General features: G+C 45.7%; 1 protein-coding gene across 5 annotated transcripts in view; it reads right to left on the reverse strand.

The window, feature by feature from the left end:
* Positions 1-4,729, reverse strand: part of OSBPL3 (oxysterol binding protein like 3) — a 181,074-nt gene extending 176,345 nt beyond the window's left edge. For 2 of the 5 annotated variants that reach the window (XM_044246244.1, XM_044246245.1), the window contains exon 1: positions 2,987-3,231. The gene's annotated coding sequence lies outside the window, so the exon portion shown is untranslated. Of the gene's footprint in view, positions 1-2,986; positions 3,233-4,546 lie in introns of those variants that run through there. The other 3 variants (XM_044246243.1, XM_044246242.1, XM_044246246.1) reach the window with 3 other exon arrangements.
* Positions 4,730-14,463: the final 9,734 nt, after the last annotated feature.

Raw genomic sequence — 14,463 nt, forward strand, 5'->3', positions numbered from 1 at the left:
CAAAAGCTAATGAATAAGATGCTGACAGAAGAGAAATTTACAGGGAACTACAAACAACTCCCAATTATCCATGGAAGTCTCTTTCAGGTGAACAGCTTCCATCCTCCTTTGTATGCACACTCCCATTACTTCTGTGGGTATTCTAGGTTGGAGGGCTCCCCAACCCTCCCTGGAGTACTCCTGAAATGGAATTAACAATTTAAAAACATAGCACTTCCAAAAAGCACATTATAAATAAAATTGGATTATTCAGACCCTCATGTAAGGGGAAAACGTTATACTACACCCTAAAACTGGAATAGAAGTGGGGGGGAGAAGGATCACAAATTCCTTTCCACCTCTATTTTGCCATTAGCCCTTTAGGTGGTAACCATGAAACTCTTATTTAACTTCTCCTTGCCCTCAGTTTCCTACAAGAATACAAAGAGCTGTAATGTAGTTATTTTACTAAAAGGTTGCTGCAGAAGCATTTAGAATTAGCTGTAGTTTCTGATTCTCCTCAGTTCTACGCATGGAAAAAGAACAACTAGCTGGCTTTCCAGAACTTTCCTTAAGAGGCATATAGCATTACTGCATTCAGAATTCATTTACCATTATGGGTAAAACCCAACTGATTTTTCTTTAGATTTCGGTAAAAGTTTCAATGTAAGTGAAATTATTTCCTTTCCTCCTTATTAAAAGTCCCCCATCTACCAAGCCCACAAACCATAAACTCAACCACAAAAATCAATGGCCGTAAGAGTCTCAACAATTCAGAAAACTATACAACTAGACACTTGATACCAGCAGCGGTAAATTTACAGCCCAACCTCACATGCTTTTAACTCATCATTGGACTCCATCATTAACAACTAATTAAATCATGGGAGCAGGAGAGATTTCGTATCATGGAAGGAGCTAAAGATTCAGAGTCAGAAAGACTATTAACAAAATCTAGCTCAGCAATTTAGTATTGATGGGGCAAGTTCTTGAACCTAGGCTGCAGTTTCTTGATCTGAAAAACAGAGACAACCTCAAAACACTGCCTATAAGATGGTAAAGATTGAATGAGATAACGCAACCTTTGGCAGCTTGCTAGGGTGTAGCTACAATGTAACTACTAGCTAGTATCAAAACTCTATCTCAATAATGATAAAGCACCAAATATTCTTTTGACTAAGCAATAGTTTTTATTATAAATAAGGCTAAACATCTATTGGTTGTAATAGTGAAAACCATATTTTACTTTCTTGGAAGTGGTCCAGCACAACAGAAAATGAACTTGAATTTTAGTTCTGCCAGGATAATCTTGGGGAAATTGGCTAACCTGCTAGAGACTCAATTTCCCATCTGCTTAGAAATACCTAGCTAATAGGGGTGCTGGGTGGCTCAGCTGGTTAAGCCACTGCCTTTGGCTCTGGTCATGATCCCAGAGTCTGGGGATCAAGTCCTACACTAGGCTTCCTGCCCCATGGGGAGTCTGCTTCTCTTTCTGACCTTCTCCCCCTCATGCTCTCTCTCACCCTCAAATAAAATCTTAAAAAAAAAAAAAAACCTAGCTAATAACAAGACTATGATAATGTTTAATGAGCTAATCTATATAAAGTTCTAGCACATATCGATTTCTTATTAAGTACTCAATCTATAGCAGTTACTGGTATTTTTGATAATTTTCCAAATAGAAAAAAAAAAAAAACGGATAAATGACCATGAAAATCAAACCCAGGTATGAAGTCACCTTTCTTCATATTTTACAGAGAAGCTCTTACTCGTTTATTTCATAATTTTTTCTTGCATATCTACTGTGTGTCAGGCACTATTGTAGACTTGGGGGGTGGAGTGATGAACAAGACAGATAGGGTGTTTGATTTCCTGGAACTTCCATTCTAGTGGAGGAAAGCAGACAGTAAACAGCCCAAGGAGATAATTTCTGAGAGAGAGGAGTGCTATGAGGAACACCAAAAAGGATGAGTGCCAGCACGCTGGGGGGTGAGGGGGAGTGTTTGAAATAGTCATCTAGCTAGGGTGCATTTCAACCCAGGCCTGCCTGATTGGTGTCCCTTGGCCAGAAGGGGGAACCTCACCTTGTATGAGGCTTAGATATAGAGTGGGAGTGATCAGAAGTCAGGCCTACATCATTACCTGTGTAAAGATGCAGCTGCAGCTTAAAATATTTATAAACGCCCAACCCAGTTCTCAAACTGTGAGGGTCAGTGCAATATCGGGGAGGGGGGTGATGGAGAGGGCTTCAGATGCACCTTAGCACAGTTCCCAGACACGCCAAAAGCGACAACTTCAGAGTCCCCTCAGCTCCGGGTCCCGACTGAGACTGATGCTTTGGGAGATGGAGAAGGAAGAGTACAAGTGTGCACAAGGTGGCCGGCAAGTTGCATTAACGTAGGAGGGCGGCTTGCCCCGGTAAGAAATAAATATCTGGACGATCTACCACAATGCCCTGCAGAGACTCCAGAGGCTGCAAACGTTTCCTAGGGCGGGCGCTGGGACGCCCAAGGGGCGGGTGCCCCTGGCGGGGAGAACCGGGAGTGGGGCAATCCGAGCAAGGGGATGCAGGCAAGCGGGCGCCTGCAAGCACGCCCCAGCTCGCGGATGTGGCCAAGCCTTGCGCTCGGCCCACTTTACACAGGTTTCCTGTGCCTCTCGCCCCGGCGCCGCGCCTCTTGGCTGCCCAGGACTACCTCTCCTCTCCCAACCCTCGGGCGCCCGGACTCAGGCTCCTGCGCTCCGCGTCTTCTCACCGTCAGTCCCGGTCAAACCGTCCCCTTCGGAGCAGGACCCCGGTCCTACCTCCCCGGAGCCTGGCGCCGGCCGCGATAGCCATCTCCCTGCTCGGGGCTGCCCCAGCAGCCGGTTCTTCCCTGGGCGACAGGAGACAGACCCTGCTCGCACAGCGACTGGTGGCGCCCCACACATCGCAGCCCTTGCAAGCGCGCACCGCCCCTGGCCCCCACCACCCCAGAACCATTCTGCCGGGCGTCCCAGCGCTCACCTGCACGCTCCGCCGCCGGGGACACCGCCTAGCTCTCTGGTGTGCGGCTCCGGGCTTCGTCCGCAGACCCGGGAGGAGGCAAAGCCCGCTTCTCCGGTCCCCCCGCAACGCGCAGCAGACAGTTCCCGTGCCAGCCGCAGGAGACCGAGGCGGGGACGGGCACTCGTGGAAGGACAGCGGGACCGGAGCCCGCGCCGCGTACTGGCCGCCTTGCGCTGGGGTTCCCCCTTGCGCTGCGCTGCGGGGCTCGAAGGCGCTGCGGCCGCGCGGCCAGTTCCCGGTACTTTGCCCAGAACTTCTCCGCGCGCCGCCAGTAGAGTAGCCGGAGGAGCTGCACGAGGGGCGGGGACGAGGAGGAGGAGCCTGTGGCCGCCCTGGGGGCGGAGCCACTTGAGGGGGCGGGGAGAGCGGCTGAGTGACCACAACCTCACCAATGAGGAGTCGACCCTGAGGAAGAAGGTGGAGCGACGCACTGGGAAGGAGTGAGCGGATTCCATGACGCCGTCATGGCAGTTGGGACTCGGGTTTCCGGCAGATGGGAGGGTAGGAGGGAGAGGAGAGCTGCAGCAGCGTCGCAAAGGAGCTACTGGCAGGCTAGCCGTAGGAGCCTAATAAATGTTCCTCGAGTGGCATTGCCAGGCCCGGGAAGGAGGGAAGAGAACAGGGAGAAGCGCAGGCGGCGCGGGAGGGGCTGGTCTAAGGAGACGGTTCCAGGGGACACACGTGCGAACGGGCAAAGAGGACTCTACCTCTTGAGGAAGTCAGAGGCAAAGGAGGGCAGGGGGACGTAGTGAAGGGAGGGTTGCAGGCATCGGGTGGCGACGGACAGAATCGGCGTGGGACACCCGCCCAAGACTGTGACCCTAACATCCAGAGGCAGTGGGTGCAGATTCGTGCCGGGGTGCCAGGAGAAGACTTAAGGGGAGTGTGGTCGTTTTGTTAGGCTGTTCGTGTGCAAGAGGGAAGGGAGAAAGAGCATCATAGTTAAAATTAAACTGCTGGAGCTCCTTGAGGGACAAGGAAATCCACCCAACTTCACTGCTCACTCGCTCCTCCGCCTCCTTTGATCCTACCCAGAACGCAGCAGCTAATCACCTGGGGCTAGTTTGGAGACTGCGGATGTGTCGAGGGCCGCAGGTGGCTGGGTGGAAAGGAAATTAACCTCTACTCGGCGCCTACCGTGTGCATTTACTGACCGCCTACTGTGTGCGCCTGGAACAGATGCAGGCTCTGCTTCAGTGATGATGGCACACCAGGTTCCTGCTCTCAAGGAGCTGAGCTTTTAAGGGGAAGCACACCATAAACAAGAACATACATAAATATAAACAAACGAGTAAATGCGATGATCTATGAGCACGGGGGTAATTGCTATGCGGAGTTTTCGTAAGTAGGCATTGGGAGTTTCGAAGTTTTCTGAGGGTCTCTTGGCGGAGGTGCTTCTGTGCAGGTTCCTGAACCAGGGAAAGGAGCTACCACGCCTCAGTCTCCGAAAAGGCGTTCCAAGCAAAGGAAATGGAATATGCAAGGTATTTAACCTCCCCAAAGATCCAACTAACCTACCTGACCCAGCTGACCAACGAGTGTGATTCGCTGGGCTTGGTGCTCCACACAGAATAGAGGCTCCAAAATGTTAAATTCCAGCGCCGCGCATCACTTGTGGCACGGAGGCATTTCCAGTCTTCCAGCTAGCCCCATATTGAGGTTTCTAAGTCTCCCGCCAGAGCCACTCTATTCACATTTAATTCATCGCGTTCCATCTTCTGCTTTGTGGAACTATCCCTATCGCGAAATGTCTGGGACTGTCAGTTTGGAACCTGGCAGGCGGCTTAGCGAGGGCGGGAGGATCCGGACACGCTGCCGAATGAACTCAGTGAAAGCTGCCCGCGTCGCACACACGGAGAAACTTAGTGGAGAAGATCTAAAATCTAATGACTCCAGAATTCTTCAGTCACCCCTCCCGCACCCCAGGAACGCCAGCTGGATGAACATGCCTGGGAGGTGCCCGGACCACTCAAAATGAATTCAAGGAAGCACCTTGCCCACGCCCAGCCCGGAGTGCCTGAGCAGCTCAGACTTTGTTTTCCCAACCCTTCCATTTTTCGGTAATTCTTCTCTAGGAGAGAAGCTCGCTCTTTCCCCCTCCTCCAAGCTCTTTTTTCTTTCTTTTTTTCATTTCCACTCTCCACCTCCCACTCTTCACCCTGTTTCATTAGCATTCTTTGGTTTGTTGTGGGGTTGGTTGGTTTTTTCCTGCAGGAGACAAGCCTTTAATCCTAAAGGAAGTTATTTGCATAGGATTTTATTGTTGAAACTAGCAAACCAGTTCTTGGCTTTTTCTTCAATTTCTTCCAAATAACCAAGTGTGTCTATTTGTTTTTTCTATTTGTACTTGAAGCGGTTAATTTGACGGGATGTGAGAGTTATTCATATTCATATTGTGCTTTTCCTCCAAGGAAAAAAGGAATTGTATTGTGCCTTTTCATAGTTTCATTTCCTCTTCTCCTAAATAAGCTTACAGGCTCACCAGCTCCCAAAAACAAGAGGGAAAAAAATTAAAGCTGAATCCCATGCAGAGCTAATTATTCTTGAAAAATCTCATTAATTCCTAAATTAGCTTTCTCCTCAGAGTTTTATTTTAAAGCAAGGACCCGAATGTCTACTCTGGTGGAGATCAATGGTATTGTAGGAGTTTCTGAAGACCCTCTTTGAACTGTTGAACAAATACTTTTTCTCTTTGGAAACATACCCACCACGGGGGAATTTTTCAGAGTTGTCTGAATGTTCTAAGCCTCTGAAATTCATAATTGGTAAGCAGATGTCTCTCAAATATACATATTTAGATGGTAAAGGAAGCTGATGGTAATAGTATGTCATGATGAGGAAGTCCAGAGGCCTCTAGAGTCAGACTACCTGGGTTCCTGTCCCTCCCATCATGACCACTTCCTGATTCTGAGAGCACCATTCTCTGTTTTCTCATTTTCTTCCTGTGAAGTGAAGGCATTGGATTAGATCAGCAGTGACATAGCTTGGCTTATTTGCTACTCTCCTCCCTGCCTCATGCCAGACATCACTATTAAGTCAAGGCTGTCTTTCCTACTGAGTCCAAATAGGGCCTCAGAATCCTTCTCAACACAGTGCTTCCGGAAGCTATTACTGGGGATGCCTGGGGTGGCTCAGCCGGTTAAGCCTCCACCTTCAGGTCAGGTCATGATCCTAGAGTCCTGGAATGGACCCCCACATCAGGATCCCCGCTCAGCGGGGAGCCTGCTTCTCCCTCTGCCTGCAACTCCCACTGCTTGTGCTCCTTCCCCCTCTCTGCCAAATAAATAAGATCTTTTTCTTTTCTTTCTTTCTTTTTTTTTTAAATATATTTTTTTAAAGATTTTATTTATTTATTTGTCAGAGAGAGGGAGAGAGAGCGAGCACAGGCAGACAGAGAGGCAGGCAGAGGCAGAGGGAGAAGCAGGCTCCCTGCCGAGCAAGGAGCCCGATGTGGGACTCGATCCCAGGACGCTGAGATCATGACCCGAGCCAAAGGCAGCTGCTTAACCAACTTTTAAAGGAAGCTGTTACTGATAGATCAGTATCAACATGTAGGTGATAGGTGATACAGAATTACTATGCTGGGGCTATATGAACTTCAAGCCACTTTAAGATAAAGATCTTAAATCATCATATGATTAGAGTTTCATTGTTCTAGAATGGTGACTACAAGACAAATGTGATGAGAAGGAACTATAATTCATCACCTCATCAATCCCTCTTATGAGGGAGGAGGAGAGAGTTTGTTCTAGCATCTTATCTGTAATCATATAGCCTCTGGGTAATTTGAGGTGGGTCTCCTACCTTCTTCAAGTGTCCTCTTTCTGCCACTGTCACTGTGAATGGGAGGTGGAGGAAACCCTTGTCTGAAGCACTGATACAACCTTCCCCATCCTGTACCCATTTTTCTTTCTCCTTAATCTGGCATGTGAATCAAAGTATTTAGTCACATAGGAACACCTTGTCAGCATTCATTCACAGAAGTATTAGTCCTCATGGCTAAGGACTGCACAAGAACTCACCAATTCCTCTATTAAATATAGATTGACAGGCTCCTTTGTAAAAGAATCCATTCTTAGCAGGCACTCTAAGAGATCCAAAGATGAATCAGTGGGTGTCCCTGCCTTCAGTGCTTTTACAGTGTCATATATTGGGCAGATCAGAAATGGATATAAATAACTCCAATACAAGGTTAAAAAATAGAAAATGTTCCGGCAGTGTCTGAGTGGCTCAGTCAGTTAAGCGGTTGCTCCCTCAGCTTGTGTGCTCTTTCTCTCTCTGTCAAATAAAGAAAATCTTAAAAAAAAAAAAAAAAAGAAAGAAAGAAAGAAAGAAAGAACTTAAAAAAAAAAGAAAGAAAGAAACAAAAGTCCTGAGAGAGGTACCAAAAGTGTATTTAGAGAAGGGTGAAATTATTTTGGGAATTGGAAAGTAAAGAGTCACTTCCTGCATGTCTTTGTCGACATTTTTAACTTTTGGATCAAAATTTTTTTTTCCAGATCAAAAATTCTTATTTATTGCCATCAACTTATCCTTGTAGCGGGAGTTGCAACACTGTTAGGCTTCCTGGTTTAGACACAGTTCCTTACTCAGATACTATCAGTGCAACTAAAGGTTACAGATCATTCTCACTCTCCTAGCATTCTTCATCAGATGTTGAAAATTTCTGGGATGTTCTAGAGGAAGACAGCTCATCTTTAATGACAACAGTCTAGCTTTCTCTCAAGCATTCGACAGCACCAGTCTTTTTACACAATATGCTGTGGGAATACGGGCTATTTGTAAGAAAGGAACAGAAGTGAAGGGACACTAATGTCCTATATGATGAACCATGAAATAATACTTCCTTCGGGACGAAACTACCTCAGAAGTCAGGCTGAGGGACACCTAGGTGGTTCAGTCAGGTGAGTGTCTGCCTTCAGCTCAGGTCATCATCTCGGGGTCCTGGGATCAAGTCCCACATCAGGCTCCTCACTCAGTAGGGAGCCTGCTTCTCCCTGTGCCTTCTGCTCCCCCTGTTTGTGCTCTCTCTATATATATAGTAAATAAATAAATCTTTTTAAAAAAGGAAAAGAAAAAAGGCTGAACATTCTATTATCCTTTAGGGACTCTCTTCATAGCACACAGACATCCTATAGTATTCCTTATGGTAAATATTAAGTATAATAATTAGAGCCCACACATATGAAGCATTTAGGTAGCAGCCATTGCTGAACCGGGGTGCTAAGATTTCTGTCACTCCTGCCACCATCAGGAGGCCACCTGTCAAACCAGAAAGACTTGGCAGGACTGCCAGAACCACACCCCTCCCTGCACAAGCCACAGCAGCAAAACATATGCCTCAAATCCTGCTTCTCCAACTCTGTTACGTCATTTCCCAGCTCATGCCTTGCGTAAACAAATCTGATTGGTATATTCCAAATCACGTTCACTAATCTAGCGCAAGGAGGGCTGGGAAATGTGCTTTTCAGCTCTTCAGCCTCGACAGAAAGGCACGTTAGGAGGAGGTTGGGTTAGAATTTGAGTGAGCCAAGCCACGGCACCCACCCTGCCTTTTCCTTCAAAGCTCCAACAAATGTGTTGGCAGGAAAAAAGCTTCATATGTTACATCCTCTTTGATGTGTTTCTGTAGTTATGGAGTAAACCAGAAGGCCTTGTCCTTCACCAGTCCCCCGAAGTTCCCATTTCAGTCTCCACCAGCAACACACTGTCGTCTAAATCACCATCATTTCTTGCCCATATTTAGTTGGATGCTCATTTTATATTCCATTCTGAATTATAAACACTTTTTCTTATTCTTCTTGAATGTCTTCCCTTCACATAGCACAGTATTCCTCACACAAAAGATGTTTTATCACTTGTTCATTCAACAAACAAACATATTTTCCCCAAAACTATAATCTAAATTCATTTAGCAAGGTGAAAGTATGTTCTTTTTGTCTACTAGAATACTTTGGTTTCAAGTAAGAGAAAATCAATTAAAAATCACTTAAACAAGGAGACGTATTATCTCAAGTAGACAGGAAGTTCTACAGACCTAGAGACTTCCCTCTTGGTTCATTCAGTAGTTCAAGCATGTCAGCGATAGACTCAGGTTCTGTCTGTCTTCTCTGCCAAGTTCACCAATGAGAGCTTCCTCCTCAGACTGGATGTGATGCAGATACAGCAGTTACTAACATCATGCTCAGAGACAGGAAAGAATATACCTTCCTTGAGTCACATTCTGCAAGTAAAGAAACCTCTCCCACAAGTCCCCCAGCCTGGTGGTCTTCATGTTTCATTGGCCAGATTTGGGGCACATGTCCATTCACACTTAAAGCAGTTACCAGCCAACTGTCAACTCTGATCGACTGAGACCACAGGTTCATACAGAAAAACAAAACAAAACAAAAAGCTGGAGTTCAATTAGTGTAGACTGTGTTACCTTTAGCCATTATCTGCTATCCTTCACCAAGAGAGAATTTTACTCCCCTTCCTCCCACCCACAACCCCATCCGCACCACCCACTGAAGTCGTTCTTGGTCATATAGCCTACTTGGGCCAATAAAATGACAGCAGAAGCTTTAAGAGCTGGTCCTTGTTTTGCTTTGCTAATATCCTCTCTACCACATGCACCAGCACTGTTGCTGTCAGAGAACGGCTCCTTCTGCCTGCCTCCAGGGGATGAGGAAGATAATGATGCAGCAGTATGGACCCAACTGAGCTGAAGAGTGAAATATAAACATTTGAGGTTGGATCACTGAGATTTTGGAATTGTTACTGTAGCATACCTTAACCCATTCCTACTGTTAACAGCAAAAAGAAATGAGAAGTAGATGTGGAGAAAGCAGCCCAGAGTGTTGCTGTATCTCCTTTCTTTCCGAAGGATAAGGAAAACCTGTCTGAACATAGAAGTGACACGACACACCTGACACTGGGTGTCAAAGCAGTCCCTCGCGCCCTCACTTGGGGCAGCTGCCTTCCCAGCTCTCCAATCACCTGCCATGGCGTCACCACTCTTCCCTTCACGGAGCTCACGGCATTTGTTCTGAACCTTCCTTGCCCCTTGCTATTACCTCAATTCCAGTACAAGTATCCATTCTGGTCTTTGTGCTTCCATGCAAATCTACTGGGCTCACACATGCTGGAATGTTCCTTTACATCCTCCCCCCCAACCTACAGCTTGAGAAATAGGCCTCAAAGGCCCTTACTACCTGACTTATCCTCTGAAAACTCATAGCTCATTAACTTTTAAAAAAGATATTCTGTTGCAGGTCCCTGTAAGGCCATATTTATTTCCCATACCCAATGCTAAGTTTGGATGGAAATGCATCAATGTGGTATAATTATTCCTGCCTTCTTGCCCAGAAAATACTGACCATAGTTTCACTGTTAAACTTCCCCTAATGATTCAGGGTCATGCTTTTTACAGTGATTATTGACATGATACAATGAAGACCTCAAGAATTACTGGGGTATATAAAATTATCCGCCCTGATGCAAACTGACTCTTGATACTTTTTGAGTTCTCATGTATTAAAAAACACTAAAACAAGAAGAACAAGGATTTCTTGAACTTGGACCCTGTTCCAGGCACTATTCTAAATGTTTACTTCTCATTTAAGCCTAAGAGTCCTGGGAAATAGGTACTATTCTCATCGCCGTTGTGGAGAGTGATAAAAGTCAGGGAACACATGAATGTTCCTGGCAGCATCATTCATAACAGCCAACAAGCGGAAACAACCCAGATGTCTTTCAACTGATGAATAGATACACAAAATTTGGGATATCTATCTAATGGAATATTAAGCATAAAACAGAGTGAAGTACTGATGTGCCTAATGTGGTTGAAACTTGATGAAACGTTTTGCTAAGTGAAAGGAGCCTTTTACAAAAGGCCCCCAGAAGAATTGTAAGATTCCACTTATATGGAATGTCCAGAATGTCCAGCTCAATCCACAGAAATCCAGAGGGTGCGGCTCTGTGGTTGTGAGGGGCTGGGGGGCGCACAATGGGGAGGAGCTGCTCAGTGAGTATGAGCTTTGACTGTGGACTGATGGGAATGATTTGAAGGTAGATAGAGATGATAGTTGCACAACACTGAGCATTCTAAATGCCGCTGAACTGCTCACCTTAAAACGGTTAGTTTTTTTTTTTTATGTGAATTTCACCTCAATCTGAGTCACCCAGACACCCCACCTCAATCAATAATTTATCTTTTTTTTTTAAGTCAAGGGAGAGGGAAAGAAGAGTCAACATTTTAAAAATGCTGCCTCGAGGGGCTCTTGGGGGGCTCAGTCAGTTTAATTTCTGTGGTTCAGCCTCTGCCTTCAGCTCAGCTTGGGTCAGGAGCTCCTGTTCAGTGGGGAGTCAGCTTCTCCCTCTGCCTTCCCCATGCCCCCCACCACCCCCGGTTCAGGTTTGCTCTCTCACTTGCTCGCTCGCTCTCAAATAAATAAAATCTTAAAAAAAAAAAAAAAGCTACATAGAGAAACAAATCATAAAATAAAGAGTGTTATTTTCTTGAGGAAGGTTTTGATGTCCACTGACAACAGGTTTAGTGGAGACTAAAGGCAGAATTTTTTTAAATGTAAAGCAAGAATAAATGTACTTTAAGCAATGAGGAAAGCATGTTGACTTTGTTCCATCCTTTTTGACTGTACAGGGACCTCTGTGCTTAATTTTTAAGTTTTTTGTTTGTTTTTTTTCCTGAGTTCCAAAAAGTTGAGATTATTAGATAACTAATCCTTGAATATACAGTTTGTTATTCTGGGTAAATTTCTTGTATGTACATTTCAGTGGTACCCAGTTTGGAGGCCAGGAATGGATTCCCTATCTCCACTGGTCCCTGCTTCCCTAGGCCATGCTGTGTATACCAAAGGCCGCCAGCAACGCATTTCTCATTTATCCCATTTGGATCTGCCCTCCGCGCTAACACAGCTGCAGTCAGCTCTCTGCCCACTCCATAGTGAAAACAAACAAGTCACAAAAGCCAGGAGCCTTTTGGAGTTGTCCTTCCCATAGCTGAACAGCGCGAACTGTCCCTTCATGCTGATGCCTGGAGTGGCCAGGTTCAGTGCCAGGTGGGCTCTGCCACAGATGAAGGGAAATGGGGGAAGCATGGACCCCTCAGGAGCATATCTGGCCGCAGGTCGTTTGCCTCCTGGGTCTGCTGGGTCTCCCAAGCACCCTGACAATGATCCCTCTGGTAAAAAGTGCCTGGAGAGACTCCAGCTGTGGCACCGAGTTCCAAGTTCTGAAACACCGAGGCTGGACGAGAGACTCACTTCAAAGGAATCTGAGAACCGCACATTAGAAATCAAAGCTCCAGCAAACCATTCCCTGAGGACAGTCATCCTCAGCTTTCTGCATGCTCATTGTTCATTATTCATTTTTGCTTTCCTTTCTTAGAGGGCTTTTTTGTGGCTGTCTAAAATTACAGTCTTCTGAAGTTTTGTCCAGGATGGCCCTCAAGCTTCAGATAATGGTTGTATGTATTTCTACAGTGTCTGTCCCTCCAGCATTAAAAAAAAAAAAAAAAACTTGGTCCAAGTCTTTGAAACAAAATTGAATTTTTCAAGTAAATTATGACCTGAGGTTAGGTGCCAATTAATGGTTAAGGAGAGGGGGGAAAAATGGTTTCTAGTTAATGTCAGCCACTTGGTCCCTACTTCCAGTTCCCTCATGGTTTTCTTAGGCTTGTTTTCCATAAAAGGTAAAAAAGATTCTCCCACTTATTTGATTGCCTTCTCCTAATAATCCAGGAAATTATTTTTTGTATAGCAAACTATATTCTATTGTTGTCTCAGCTAGAGTGCTGTCACTTAATAATGTAAAGGTTCCAGGGGAACCTGTGTGGCTCAGTGAGTTAAGCCTCTGCCTTCGACTTAGGTCGTGATCTCAGGGTCCTGGGATCAAGCCCGGAATCGGGCTCTCTGCTCATCAGGGAGCCTGCTCTCCCCACCTGCCTCTGCCTGCTTGTGATCTCTGTCTGCCAAATAAATAAATAAAATCTTTAAAAAAATAATATAAAAGTTCCAACCACGTTAAGCATCAAGTTTCGCAAGCATTTGGCTTAAAGAGTCTTGTCTTTCAGCTAACAGCTGCTCTTCTCTGTCACAGGCCCCCAAGACCACCTCCATGTTGGAAGAGTCACTGGGAGGATCACAGGACTCGCCACACAGTCATACTCATGGCTATCATTTATTCCAGCAAAAGGATACAACACAAAATCAGCAAAAAGAAAAGGCGCATGGGGCGAGGTCTGGACCCCCACAGAGTCACAAAGGGCAAGACAGGCTTCATTTCTCCAACTATAAGTGTTGCAAAAACCCAGTGAAGTGCTGCTAACTAGGGATGCTAAGTGTTCGGGGTTTTTCCTGGGGCCCGGTTCCACAGGCACTCTCTGCCTAGCATATGCTACAGCTCCAGACTCCCAGAAGGCAAGCAGGTGTTCACCATAAGCCGTACTGTTTGCACAAACACTTCAGGCACAGTGAGCCACTCAGCAGTTAAGGAATTGTGGGAACCTTGCCTATGTCTAAGTGCCCAGATGCCAGGCAACACTCAATCTTGGGAGCAGGACTCTCGTGGGATAGTAGACTAAAGGCTGTCATTCGCTCTTCTGCACATCCTCTCTACACTTGAAGCCTGGTTTGCCTACCTACAAATTTCCTTAAAATAATGACCTGTATTGTTGGTTCTTAAAAGTGGGGCTGGGCAGGTACATGTCCAAGGTTCTCGTTCCTGTCTTGGCTTTGTATTCATGGCAGGACCCACATGTCTGCTTTCAGGGAAATGAAGCAACATTTTGCTGGGCCCATGCATTGTTAGACTGAGGGAGCTAACATGGAAGCCCTTGTAGGGCTGTTGCTGTTCACAGAATACCCAAGACAGGTTAGTGAGGCTGTGCTCAAATCAGGTAATTACGAGTCTGTGTATTCACTATCTTTTTTTTTTTAAGAGCCTTACCCTTCAATGGCATATAGAATCTTCACATCCATCATCTCCCATCCTCTTGTCTGCCCGCAGTGTCATTAGCCGTCATGAAATATAAACCCAAGTGGTCATGTGTTTTTAAGCACTTATCCTTATTTTAATGATAAGCAAGTAAGAAAGTCTATTAGCCTTGGCTAATAGAAGGAGAAATCACATTCACAATAAATGTTCACAGTAGAGAAATGAAGACCTCATAATGTCAGCAAACATGTAGGGATATCCCACAGTGTTATGGGAGGGACTTTGGCCAAATCAATGTAGAAGGTGTTGCCCCCTGTTTAGGAAGAGAATGCTCACTAGCGATTATATGGAGACCTTCCGTCAAAGTAGTAGTGGGTTTGATTTATCTTCCCAAGTATGATGATGGGTTTGTGTTGTTCAAACTGTAGGCTGGGAGTGGCAAGAATAGAATGTTCTTCACTCTACAATGGAAAATCTGTATCTTGGCTTTGCATGGT

The sequence above is a fragment of the Neovison vison genome, chromosome 4 (assembly GCF_020171115.1).
Source record: "Neovison vison isolate M4711 chromosome 4, ASM_NN_V1, whole genome shotgun sequence".
Taxonomy (NCBI): domain Eukaryota; kingdom Metazoa; phylum Chordata; class Mammalia; order Carnivora; family Mustelidae; genus Neogale; species Neogale vison.